This window comes from Hyaena hyaena, unplaced genomic scaffold (genome assembly GCF_003009895.1).
Source record: "Hyaena hyaena isolate Hyena2069 unplaced genomic scaffold, ASM300989v1 scaffold_2174, whole genome shotgun sequence".
Classification (NCBI taxonomy): Eukaryota; Metazoa; Chordata; class Mammalia; order Carnivora; family Hyaenidae; genus Hyaena; species Hyaena hyaena.
This window is the reverse complement of record NW_024082815.1, coordinates 10,126-22,914: the sequence shown is the minus strand read 5'-3', so window position 1 is coordinate 22,914 and position 12,789 is coordinate 10,126. Positions and strand designations below refer to the sequence as shown.

At 34.7% G+C, this 12,789-nt stretch overlaps 1 pseudogene; it reads left to right on the top strand.

The window, feature by feature from the left end:
• The window catches only part of LOC120227323, a 32,000-nt pseudogene extending 21,592 nt beyond the window's left edge, over nucleotides 1-10,408 (top strand).
• The last annotated feature ends 2,381 nt before the right edge of the window (nucleotides 10,409-12,789 follow it).

Sequence of the window (12,789 nt, the reverse complement as noted above, 5' to 3'; positions counted from 1 at the left end):
CCAGACGTCAGGCTTTTGTCCAAGATGAACAGACACACACACATGTGCACATACACACAGACACACATGCAATTTATATAGATACAATGCATGAATGCAAATTTACCTGCATAGTATTTTATTAATAAACTTTGTGCTAAGCACTGTCCCAATGGGAAAATACAGTATTTCACATGCAATGATTTTCTTTTCCTGAATAACAGTGAAAGATCACAGGAAACCTAAGACCAAGATCCAGATAATAGTATTGTAATAGCTCTTTTGATTCTGGGTCCCACTACTGGAGATGTTTTTTAGGAAAAAAATAATTATTACATTAATGTTCATGTGTTTCTAATGTATAATAATCTATTTTAAATTTGGAACAATTATAGGTCTCTGCCCCTAAGCTGTGCATTTACATTGACTTCTGAAGTCAGTTAAACTAAAGTGTAAGTGAAGTTTCAAAAATTGAATTACTGGGGTACAGGGGTGGCTCAGTTGGTTGAGTGCTTGATTCTTGATTTCACCTCAGGGCATGGTCTCACAGTTTGTAAAATCAATCCCCACATGGGGCTCTGTGGTGACAGCACAGAGCCTGCATGGAACATACTCGCTTACCCCTCCCAAATAAATTAATATTTTAAAAAATTTAATTACTCAGCTTTTGTTTTGAATTAATATTCTATAGCAATATATGGCACAATTTGGCCATTCTCAAATATAATATGGTTTATACAGTATCAGGAGCTTATTTGTTTACTAATCACTCTCCATAAAAGTTCATTAGTAGACAGTGGGATTCCTACAGATTGAAAAATAAAAACAATAGACTGAATAACAGAATTTTTAGTTTGTATACAAATACTCTGTATTTTCCATAAACAGAATCATTATAGGCTACAAAGGACAGGAATTATCTAAAATAAATTCAGTAATGAATAGTGTCAGTGGCTGCTTTTCTGATGTGCCTTTAGGTTTTGATAAGGAATCCAAACGACAAAACTTGAAATATGTTTCTTTTTTTTTATATATTTGTATTTATTTCTAGGAGAGAGAGAGAGACAGCATGAGCAGGGGAGGGTCAGAGAGAGAGGGAGACACAGACTCTGAAACAGGCTCCAGGCTCTGAGCTGGCAGTCAGCACAGAGCCCGACGCGGGGCTCAAACCCATGAACCGCGAGATCATGACCTAAGCGAAAGTCGGACGCTTAACCGACTAAGCCACCCAGGAGCCCCACTTGAAATATGTTTCTACCTATTCTGTAGGAGATGGTAATCATTTCATTTGCTTACTATTTTCTTCCCGCTCTCGTATCTCCTTCTTCAAGAACATGGGTTATGCCCTTTTTTGGTCTGCTCTGAAAACTCTTCCCAAGGAAGCCCTTGATATCACTTTCTGGTGTTCACTTGTCCCAAGCCAAGAGACTACTGAGATTCTCTTAGAAGAGAGAAGACTTCTCTATGAAAAGACCACATGCAGTAACCACATTCAGGCTCTGTTGAGCATAGAAACAAAAAGGCAATGTAATGCCAAGCAGTCATTTTCTACCATGTACACTCCCTGATCAATTAAAAAAGAGACCATTGTGGAGTGATAAATGCCAAACATCAACAAAAAACCATGAGACTTGACTCCTGGCAGCTTTAACCTTCCTGTTTGTAGTCTTTTGGGTAATGTTTTAGAATCATATTAAGACTTTGGACCTCAGTAATCCTCTGAAATGTTTTTTAATGATTATAGTCATTTCATTTGTTACTTATAATCAAACCAGTATTTATAAGTAACCAATAAAACATACTGAAAAACAAATGATACTAGATTAAGAAATTATGCATTAGAAATTGGATATATATTGAATAATTTTAGGGTTAGAGACAGAGTGAGAGGGGATAGTATTAGTCATCACATTGAAAAGTAAAACTACAGAAACTAGAATAGATAATGGCTAACACTGTCAGGAAAACTAAGTGAAAATGCGTACTTTTAAAAATTTGTTTTTTGAAATCCTCACTCACTTAATTATGAACCCATTAACAAACTCTTTACTAGGTATCAATGATTGCTGCTTTCATCATGAGTATGTGGGTGAGATTGTTTATCCAATTTTCTGAAAGATCAAACAATGAATAAAGGATTAGGGATAGGAAACTGGAGTTCTAATGTTTTCCAAGAGCAGATGTCAAGGAATCAATAAACATATCTCAAGTTTAAAAGACAACTTAGATTGGATATATTCTTTTTGGAAATCTTTATATGTACATATAATTTTCTAGGGAAACTGTGAAAAAAGGTAAAATAAAATTAAGACATCTTCAATAACTTAAATATTTAAGCATGAGGTAAACATGAGCTGATAAACACTGATCAGAGGTTAGAAAAGAATACCTGATATGTGTAGCATCATGGAAACCAAAAATATAATTAAAGTAGGAAGATATGGTGCACTGAAAAGTCAGAAGTCTAAAACACATCCACTGAATTTAATGGCCTTGACAGAACATGTAAAATTCTGTGGAGTAATAAAAGATGGTAACATAATGGAACGAGTTTGTATGAGGAATACAAGCAACATAAATGTGCCTTTTGAAAACTTGGCAGTGATAGAGAGAATGAGTTGATATGAAAATATTAAAAAGAGAGAATTAGGAACATTTACATTGTGGTTTTAAAAATATTTTAAATAAGAGAAATTATTAGTGTTTAAAGGAATTTTTAAATGATAGGAATGTTTTTCCAGAGTAAGAAGTGTGAAGATAAAAAAGAGATAGCGATAATCATTAAAGTCAAGTTTCCTATTAGATAATATATGATGTTATATAGAACCTAAGAGGAAAGATGGACATTAAATGGATGGAGACATTTTGGCTCTTAGATTAGGGTTCCCAAATTTACCAAATAAAGATATGTAATTTCTAATTAAGATTGAATTTCAGATAACCAATGAATATTCTTGGCATTTCAGGGCTATAAATTATAGTCCTAAATGGTCCTAAACAGTATAAATTCTATTACTAAATAATACCAAAATTCTATCATTTGTCTGAGATTGAAATTTTAGTTAGACATCCTATATTTTTCTGGTAACTTGGAACTAGATGCAAATGAAAGAGTCCCCACCCAATTTTCTACACATTGTGTTTGGAAAGCCTCTCTTTGGCCCTTCTTTGACCATAACTGACAGCACAAAGTGAGGAGTCCTTCCCAAGAGGACATGGCCACTTGGAACACATGCTTAGCCATTCTAAACTCAAGATACTGCAATTCCCTGCCAATAGGGGTGAAAACCTACTTCCAAGGCTGCTTGTGTCTCTTCTTCAGATCCCTCTTCCCTGTAAAAGACTTCACTGTCAGTGTACTCCTCATAAACCACCCAAAACAGAGGGTACAACCAAAGGATAGGTCCTGGTGGGGCTGTAGAAACATCTTGGATGTGTAGAGGTCTTTCCACAAACACGATCTTTAGGTGAGAAATTGATGAAATTTAGTAAGGAAAAGGCAGTGAGAAGACAGAGTGGGGCAAGGAAACTTTAAGAGCATCCAAGGGCTTTAGGACTACTTTTATTGTGTTGCCAAGTACCTCTAAGAGATTCTGAGGAGTGTGAAAAATCTTAAAATTCAAATCATATTACCTAAAGTTTCACTTTTCAAGGAAGGAGAGGACACATTTTATTTGACAGCTTTCTAGTTTGATTTCGACTTTTCTGTCCCTGAGTTCTGGAAATGTAAGGAGTAGGCCTGGAGAAAGGTATAATTTGCATTGCAACCATGTAAAGGAGAACATGATGGTATATTAAGAAAGACATCCTCTGATGGCTTCTGATTTCTCTGAGGTAACAATCAGGGTTATTTTTGAAAAAGTAGGAGTGTGTGTGTGTGTGTGTGTGTGTGTGTGTGTGTCCAAATGTCAATCCTAAGTTTTGAAAAGATTTTATATAATCATCAAGTAAAAGAGGTGGAAAATATGACTGAAGAAAACTAGTAGCATTTTTCAGCAGTTAGTACTGAGAGGACTCAGGTTGTGATATTCCATCTTACTTTATGCTAATAAGCCAAAATTTCAAATTAGGTTCATTTATGTTGAAGAAGGATAGATAGATACATTCATGAAAGGTCAAAATTTTGCCAGGTGGTTGCAGTAAAATGGAGAAAAGCAAGGAGGTCCAGGGTATTTGGAAGAGGGCAATTAAAATGGTGTGTGATGATATCTAGCTACTTTTGGTGGGATGAGGAAAACAAATTAGGGAAAAAAGGGAGTTGGAGTGTCAATGTGCCAAGGTGATACAGAGAAACATCTCTAATGGTTGTTTCTTAAATTTACTCTATTCCTTTTACTTTCATACTTTCCTTTCCAAAAGTCCTATAATTAGTATTGTGGAGTTGGGAGAAGGACAATAGCATTCAAGCCATAAACTGCTGATTTCAATTTCATGTTTCAAACATATGTGCTCTTAGAAAAAGCATAACTTACTTAGTCTCAGTTTCATCATGTATTAAAATATTACATGAATACTTGTAGCATAGTATTCTTATATTACTAACAAACATAGCTAGTTCTCAGAGGGTACCAAAATGCTGGTTCTTTTTTTCTCCCACTGTATATGTATGTCCATGTAGGTGAATGTGTGTGTATACATATATATCTCTCCAAGTGACTTCATTCATTTTACTTATAAACTGCTTATATACAAAAACCTTCCAAATAGTGAAAGTCTCCTTCTTGAGTGTCAGACTTGCATTTTACCCACCTAAGATTTATATACCCTCCTGATATGTCATGATTATTTCAAATTAAAAACTGACTCATTATTTATTTCTCCCAAATCACTTATATTCCAACAAGCTAAGCTTCAGTTATATCAAAATTTTGCACTGCCACAAACATGCTGCAACATTGTCCCTCCAAGGATGAGCATGTTCTTTCTTCTTTCTTTTATTTACTGGTAAACTCCAAACAGTTTAAATGCTAGTGCCTCTTTGATGCCTGCCATGAACATCACTGTAGACATCCTATGCAGACTAAGTTTTTATATTTTCAGTGACTCTTTAAGCCATTTTTAATCCTTTCAGAGTTACACATGAAGAACCTCTATTAAGCAAAACAAAAAAAAAAAAGCATAAATTCACTTTAGACTCAACAGATCTATTCAGGTTATTCTTTTTAGGCTATGCTTTAAATCCTATCTCCAAATATCCCAGTATGCCATTTTTTTATGGTACTTGAATTCTACCTTTCTCTAAAGTCTCACAGAGAGCTGTACTTAATCCAGTTTCACTATTTTGTTTAATGTTTACTTATTTTTGAGAGAGAGAGGGAGGAGTGTAAGGCAGGGAGAGAGGGAGATAGAGAATCGCAAGCAGTTTCACTGCTTTCAGAGCAGACTCTGACACGGGGCTGAAACTCATGAACCATGATCATGACCTGAGGCAAAGTCAATAGTTGGTCACTAAACAGACTGAGCCACACAGGCACCCCAATCCATTTTCACTCTTGAACAGATTTCTGAGTTAGCCAGCTCTGCATTGTGCAATTTGAAACCTAACCTCAGATAGGCATGCCTAACAGGTTCCTAGGGCTCTAGATAGAGTTGGGGCTCCGTGTTGCACTTTACTAACAGAGAGGGATGAATATTTATCAGATGATGCATGAAAAATCATTTTTTACATGTCCATCTTCCTCTTAAACCTAACTTCTTTTAGTGACAGTGGATATGTCTAATGCATTTAGTTTCTAGTCATTGTGATAATGCCAATCATTAGGCTATTATTATTAGGCTATGATGCCTAAGTAGTAACTTTTTAAACAAATAAGTGAGTAAAGAAAGGAGTAAAATTCACATGCTAACTTTTATTACAGCTGTTCTGGCAACAGTTGTTCTGTTTTGGGCTTTACATAATAGCTATCCGGCCACCTGCCTTGCCCTTACCAGTAGGCTTAATTCCTCCCAAGGTAGAAGTGCCATTGTTGGGCCTAAGGCATGTATTAATTACTGATTGCTCTATGTGCAGCTTATCTTCAACTTCTCCTCATTGTTGAGCTTCCTTTTATCTTTCAAACTGGTATTTTTAAAACAGCATTTAGTATATGGAGTGGCAAGGGAGATCCCACATCTTTTCTGTGCACCTTCATGAAGGATATTTCCCACTTACTCTCTTTAATGGTAGTTGGGCTAAGTAGAAAAAACATAAACGCAGAGCTATTTTTTCACATCATAGTTAAGATATCTCTTTTCTTCCTTTGACATCTGGTACTACTGATAAATCTATTGTGAATTTCAACATTTTTTCCCCAAGAATCTGATTTTCTTTGGGTTTAGCTATTTATTTTCTTTTATGTTTTTTTCTAAAACATAATGATATATCTAGGTATAGATGTTTTTAAAAACTCCATTTCAATCCTATGTTGCATTTATTGAGACTTTAACCTGATTACTCATTCCTTTCTCTAGCTCTGGGAAATTCTCAACCATTATCTCTTTCAACAGTATCCTTCTATCATAGTATTTCTTTACTAATTTTTTAATCTCTCTTAATCACATGGTAAACTTTATGGGTGCACCCTGTTCTTTAAATTTGATTTAATATTTTCCAACTCATCTGGTAATTTTCAATAATGTGATCTTTTAATTTACCAGTTTGCTCTTCAACTGAGTATAATATGCTATGTAACTACTGATGAAAAACACTGGCTCCAGAGCTAGATATCCTGGCTACAAAACTCTCAGAAATTACTAAATTCTCTGTGTTTCAATTTCTTCCTTTAAAATGAAAGCAATTATAGTACTTACTTTATGGAATTATTCTGAGTTAATATTTGTGAACTATTTATATATAGTCCTTTCTTCCATGTATATAGCTAATCTAGACTTCCAACTCCTCATAGCTGGATTATTCCAATTGTTTTCTATTAAATCCTTTGAGGGGGAGGGGGAAAGGAGTTTCCTCTAAAATTTACTTTCATCTTATAAAGCACTGCCACATACATGCTACTACTTTACATATAAGCCATCCATGTGCCCCGATTAAAAAAAATATATTCAGGACTAACAGCTATTTTCTCATGATGAAGTCTATATGTCTAAGGCAGGATTTTCATCAGGTAGACTTAGTTCTACCAATTTCTATTTTCTTTATACCTCTAACTAACATTTCACTTAGATGAGGGTTTCTACTCAAGTCCAACAAATGTGTCATACACATTCTGCTCTGCGTTTGTATTATCCCTTAATTTAATCATTTACTTATGTATGCAATCACTATTTATGATTTCATATTTTATTGCAGCTGTTATGCATACAAAAATACACAATGAATAAGTCATGATTTCTGTTGTATTCTGAAGTCACAGACATGAAGCCATGTAAATATTTTTACTACAAGGTGATATGTACTATAATGAAGGTTTTATAACTCTACATATACCCTAAAAGAAGCTTACACTTCTTTTAAATAATGAAATTTTTATCCATAAAAAAGTACAGATAGTGATAATAACAAATGCCTTTTTAACTACCACTTTGAATTAGTAAATGTTAATAGTATATCACATATGTTTCAGATCTTATCATTCTATAATCAAATTAGTTTGGCCCCTTTGTCTAGTCACTAGAAAGTCACCACTATAATTCCCAAAGACTTTTTAAAATTTTTCTTTTTCATGTGCTACTGTAAGATATGGAAGATCATTTTCTAATTTAGCTAATTCCCTACAGTGCAGCTAAGTCCAAGTATAAGTAATAATGACATTTTTTTAAAAGCCTGGTAATAGCTAAGACCATATGAGTAATCCCCTTTAGGTTTGTTCTGACTCCTCTATACCATAAGAAATTTCCAAGATTAAATGGCTCCTTAGGTACACTTCATCTTCTAACCCTGGTACATATTTTGTGTTTAATAATTAAACCTTACCAGAATGACATATAATGAATTTATATCCTTCAGAAAAGAATCCACAGTAACTAATCTTGGTTTCTAGGCCTTTGGACTTTGACCGAAATTATACCATTGGCTTTCCTGGGTCTCTAGCTTGCAGAATATATTGTACATTTATTATAATATATATTATTACATATCTCTCCCCCCCTACACACACAATGGTTCTGTTTTTCTGGAGAACCTTGACTAATATAATGGGCATCTAATACCATTTTCATATGGTTTAAGCTAAGAATTGGGTTGCTTCACTGTATTCAAGGCTTTCATGAGAACAAAAGTTTGGAACACGCTTCTCTTTCTGAAAGAAAGAAAGAAAGAAAGAAAGAAAGAAAGAAAGAAAGAAAGAAAGAAGGAAGGAAGGAAGGAAGGAAGGAAGGAAGGAAGGAAGGAAGGAAGGAAGGAAGGAAGGAAGGAAGGAAGAAGAAAGAAAGAGAGAAAGAGAGAAAGAGAGAGAGAGAGAGAGAGAAAGAGAGAGAGAAAGAGAGAGAGAGAAAGAAAGAGAAAGAAAGAGAGAAAGAAAGAAAGAAAGAAAGAAAGAAAGAAAGAAAGAAAGAAAGAAAGAAAGAAAAAAGAAAAAGAAAGAAACAAACAAAAAACCTGGGAACAAATCTACCTGGAACAAAATTCTATCTTAGAAGACAGAGCATATGTTTAATACTTTGAATAACTGATTCTATAGCTTTAAAACCTAAATTACGTCTTTGAAATTATGTCTTTGTAAGTATTCTGTTATAGGCAAATATATAAGATACTATAGGAAAAGGATACCCCAAAATATGACAATCATGGAATATATTCAAAAGATATAAAGATATATACATAGAGACCAGCAGAGGCAGCAGCCAGCAGCTGGAGCAGCCGCAGCCTGTGCCCTTTCCCACCCACCAGCCCCAAGGTCTCTTCCCCCCTTCCTCGTCTCTTCCCCCCTTCCTCCTCTCTCCTCCTCCATCCCCCTTTCCGCCTCTGCCTGCTTGCTGGTAGTGGTGGTGGGGGGAGGGGGTCGCCTTCCCGCCTGCCCCTATGGTTTCGCCTCCAGCCTCCCATCCTTCCCCTCCCTGCCCACTCCCCTTTTCTCCCCAGTCGCCTTGCGCCTGCAGGTTTTGCCTTTCACCCCCACCAGTGACCAAAGACTTGACCACTCAAAGTCCAGCTCCCCAGAATACTGCTCGACATTGACACCAGTGTGACTGAAGGTGGATTAAATGTCACTCTCACCATCTGGCTACTTATGCATGGAAAGGAAGTTGGCAGTATCATCGGAAAGAAAGGAGAATCAGTTAAGAAGATGCCTGAGGAAGAGTGGTGCACATATCAACATCTCAGAAGGGAGCTGTCCTGAGAGAATTATCACTTTGGCTGGACCCACTAATGCTATCTTCAAAGCGTTTGCTATGATCATTGACAAACTTAAAGAGGATATCAGCAGCTCTATGACCAACAGCACAGCTGCCAGACCCCCAGTAACCTTGCGGCTGGTGGTCCCTGCTGGTCAGTGTGGCTCTCTCATTGGGAAAGGTGGTTGCAAGATCAAGGAAATATGAGAGAGTACAGGGGCTCAGGTCCCGGTGGCAGGGGATATGTTCCCCAACTCAACTGAGTGGGTCATCACTATTGCTGGCATTCAGCAATCCATCACTGAGTGCATAAAACAGATCTGTGTGGTCACGTTGGAGACTCTCCCAGTCCCCCCAAAAGGGCGCGACCATCCTGTACCGGCCCAAGCTGTCCAGTTCTCCAGTCATCTTTACAGGTGGTCAGGACACGTACAGCACAGGCAGCTACATTGTGAGCTTTCCCCACACCTCCCCGTCCGTGTGACTCAGCCCTGACTGGAGGAACCACCTCTAGAGGCCTATACCACTCAAAGACAGTATGCCATTCCACAGCCAGATTTGACCAAGCTGCACCAGTTGGCAATGCAACAGTCTCATTATCCCATGATGCATGGCAACACCGGATTCAGTGGCATTGAATTCCAGCTCTCCAGAGGTGAAAGGCTATTGGGCAGGTTTGGAGGCATCTGTTCAGACTATTTCTCATGAACTCACCATTCCAAAGGATTTGATTGGCTGCATAATCGGGCGTCAAGGAGCCAAAATCAATGAGATCCAGCAGATTTCTGGGGCGCAGATCAAAATTGCGAACCCAATGGAAGGATCTGATAGGCAGGTTATCATCACTGGATCTGCTGCCATCATTGGTCTGGCTAAATAGATTAGATAATGAATGTCAGGCTTTCTTCGGAGACAGGTGACATGGGGAGCAGCTAGAACAATGCAGATTCATCCATAATTCCTTTCTGTTGGTCACCACCACCCATGATCCATCTGGGTAGTTTCTGAACAGTCAGCGATTCCAGGTTTTAAATAGTTTGTAAATTTGCAGTTTCTACACACTTATCATCTACTCGTGATTTTTTAATTAAAGCGTTTTAATTCCTTTCTCTGTTCAGCTGTTAATGTTGAGATCTATATTTAGTTTTATAAGCTTCTCCCCCCCCTTTTTTTTGGTTCATGATTTTTTTTTCTGTTTCTCATGGAAACTTAAGAGTGGAATATTAATACATTTCAGTTTAATTCTGTAATGTCAGGAATTTTTTAAATTTTTTAAAAAAATAATAAATTAAAATAAAAATATATACATAGTAACACTTAAAATCATTTATGTGGATCAAATATTGAAATCCAATATACTAAAAATACACTAAATCATACATTTACAGGGTTTCTGGGGCAAGTATTTAAAAACTGAATGTTTTGAGTAAAAGCACCCAAGCCAGAATTATGACAAGAAACCAGAAAAACTGCATATATGAAAACGAACCAAAAAAACGATGTATTAAGCACATATTATGCGAAATAAAGTTTACATAGTCACATTAACATATGAAAACTATAATACAGTAGACACCAATAATAACAAAGAAAGAGGGACAAGCATGTTAAGATTATAAATTCATAAACACATATAAGAATCACTAACCTAAGGGATTTAAAAATATAAACTTAATAGATACAAAAGAAGAATAACATAATTATACAGAAAAATTAAATTCATAAGCACTGTTTAAGCTCTTAATGTGCTAATCTTAGAAGCATTTATGCTTTAAGAAGGCCAAATTTTGAAATGAATTTGAGATACATGTAAATCATCAATAATAATTCCATAATAAGTAACATATATATGAACATATGCTGTAGCAAGTGCAGATCAACAAAATTAAAAGCTAGGGTCCCTTTATTAAAGATTATTTAGGCATATCTATCAAAAGACTGAGAGAAAAAGAGATTACTGAATCTAGTGAAAAAGTTAAAAGTTTTTTTTCACAGACTTCTAAGAAAACCTAAATATTCAGAGAGATAGTAGGGTCATGCAGATGAGAAAGTAAAGTACTATAAAATGTAATAGAGCTTCACAGCCATCAGAAAATCATTGTAATCATCAGTATTTTCCATAGAAATTAAGAAATTATAATTAAAATTAACGTATAAAGACATAATCCTAAAAGAAAGAAGAACAAGTTCAGTAAATTGTTCTTATCATATGTAACAATGTAAAACTACACAAATTTAAAAAAATGGTTATTAGTACAGAATTAGACATACAGATCAATAGAACAGAAAATATCTAAAAATAGACATAAACAGATAGGAACTTCTATTTGATAAAAGTGACAATGCGAAATATTAAGAAAAACACAGTATTCAAGGCATGACATTGAGCCAGGAAAGTTACTCACATCACACACATAATTAATATGCATTTGTATTAAATACTAAATATTTTAAAGAAGAGATATTAATCTGTTACATGTAATAGAAATATCTTGGAATAGGAGAAAAAAATCTCTTAACCATGATTGAAAAATGATTGGTGAGTCTGACTACATCAAAGTATAAAACACATTTTAAACCAAAATTTTTTAAATGTATAAATAGAAAGACAAATAATAGAGTAGAAGATAATTGTAACGATAAAACAGAGAAAATTGTGAAGTCCAGAATATGTAAATAGCTCCTAGATACCAAGAGAAAAAGCACAAATAAGCATTTCATTGAAGATAATTTTGAACAGTATATATATGCAAATATGTTCAACCTAACTAACAATCAAAGAGATGCATATTAAAACAAGTTATTATTTAACATCTGAAAAGAGAGGCAAAAATTAAATTTCTTATAGCAATTACCTACAAAGATTGAAGGAAGTTGGGTCTTTCATACATTTCTCCATTTCTAGTAATATTGTAAACTTTCAGAATTATTTTGGAAAACACTTTTGCCAAATTAAATATATATATAAAATATACTTATCCAGCAATTCTACCTCTAGGAAAAAGGTAATATGCGCATGTATGTTAATGTCAGAATCAATCTTAAAATATAAAACTAAATACATATATTGACATGATGGAATACTTACATGACAGGTAAAATGAATGTACTATATTTAAATAAATTAGATTTTTATATATCAAAGGAGATCTATTTTTAAATCTCAGCATTGAGAAAAGAACATTGAAGAACAATACATGCAATTTGCTATTTACATAAAATTTAAATACTGATAATATTTTATAAATTTTACACATACATCCCCATAGAAAAAACATAACATACATAGATGAAAGAAGTAATTCCAATTGATAGTAATGATTTCTTCCCATGAGAGGAAAGGTAAGTGGATTATATTAAAGGGACATAAGGGAAAAGTCCCACTAAATTTCAATATAAATTCAAAATATTCTCAAATTTTGGTTTACATTCTTTCCTCGCCATATGTATTTGTTTTTAATTTTTCTATATTGTATATTTTTTATATTTTTAAAAACTTTTCTCTAACTTCTTTATATCATTTTAATCATATTTCCCTCA